Below are 1,809 nucleotides of genomic sequence, written 5' to 3'. Positions count from 1 at the left end.
TAGCGAGACAACAATTATTTATTAATTTTCCAACTTGTGGTGTAATTGATTGTGCAGCCACGGATCACCAGTACTAATATTAGAATGGACCTGAGCTACAGTCTCTGAATTTTAAATTTTATGGCTTTAGGGCTGGGGAGATGGCTCAGTAGAGTAAGTGCTTCTCTGGCAAGCACAAGGGTCTGAGTTCAATCCCCAGTTCCACAAAAAAAAGAATTCTATGGCTTCTGATCTCAGAGTATGGGTCAGCGGAAGCTGGTAGAGGATTGCGTAGAGAGATTTTGTAGGATGTTGAATGAGCCTCTACTGTTATGGGAGTTTTTAGTGCTATTATGAGGTTCAGAACAAATAATGATATGATCTCATATATGCTGAGCACCACTATCTGGTTGCTGGGCTAAGAATAGGCTAGAAGGGACTAACATAAGAAGATATGTTAGGAAAGTATTGTAGCAATCCAATGGAAGAGGGCAGAGTGTCAATACTGAACTAAGGTGTTAATATTGTACATTGTGAAGACTATTTGGGATTGGGGTACACATCGAAGAGGTACCAAGAGGATTTTCTAATGGATTCACTGTGATGTGAAAGAAAAGAAGGAATCAAAAGAGCTCCATGGGCTCATCTGCATAGCTCATCATTTCAAGCTACCAGCTACTGAGATACACAAAGTAGAACTCATGTGGAAAAGAGGTCAAGAGTTGAGTTTTAAATATCTTGAATTTGAGCCGAATATTAGATTTTTCAGCAAAAATGTCAAGTAGGCATTTGGATCTATGAAGCTCAAGTGTGAGTGAAAAGTCTGAGATGTAGGTATACTTGGGGTTATTAGAAACTATTAGGACACACTGAGCTCACTCAAACAGTAAGATTAAAAGTAAGCACAAAATCGAAACAAAAAACAAAAATCAGTACAACCCAAAGGACTCCGGTCCCTGAAGTCCTTCCAAGTTAAGATGCAGAACAAAGGCTGGGCAGATACCTCAGCAGATTAAAGCACCTGCAAGCAGGAGCAGGGGCTGGGGTTAGATCCTAGGGCCTGCTGTGCCAGACCCACCCCCAGGCACACTGAGATGTCAATTGAGACTGGGTGTGGTGGTGAGAGCTTGTCATCCCAGCTCTTGGGAGGCTGTAAACTGCAGATCACTGAGTCCAATCTAGTAGTGAGACCCTGAATACCCCAGAAACCCTTCCCTAAAATGCAGAAAGAAAAAAAAAGGGGGGGGGGAGGGACGAACAGTGAGAACGAACAACTAGTGGAGTGCGCAGACCCTGATTTACTTCACCTGGCTTGCCATAACTGCCTCTTTCCTGGCAGTTTCACACTGCCTTACCAGTACTTATTTACAAAGCAGCAAGAAAAAGCAAGTTGTTTTGTAAATCAAAGTATAAAGCATTTTTGCTTTAAAGTTCTTAGAGGCTTCCTTTTGTACTGCCAACCTTTGTCCTTGTACAGTTAAAACATCCAACTGTATTGAGAATCACCCAACTTTAATTTGCATGGTTTTCCTTAATCTGAGGTTCTGTGGCTCTGACGCATAGCAAGGTCAGAATTTCTGCTTTCTTGTCCTGAATGTTGTATGATTTGCTTTGGAGTCATATTTGCATATGCTGATTAGCATTGTAAATAACAGTTTGCATTCAGTATAGTTTAACAGCAACAAGCTTGATTCCCTTAGATATACTTCCCAAGTATTGTGTGATGTTTGGGGAAGATCATTTCAAAATAGGCTAAACAAAAAACTCTTTACAATATAAAACTGAAAACTACTTATTGATTACTTGGTACAGAAAAAGAGGCTGGGTGAG

The sequence above is a fragment of the Octodon degus genome, unplaced genomic scaffold, assembly GCF_000260255.1.
Source record: "Octodon degus isolate 3935 unplaced genomic scaffold, OctDeg1.0 scaffold00066, whole genome shotgun sequence".
NCBI classification, from domain to species: Eukaryota; Metazoa; Chordata; class Mammalia; order Rodentia; family Octodontidae; genus Octodon; species Octodon degus.
This window is presented reverse-complemented; position numbering follows the sequence as displayed.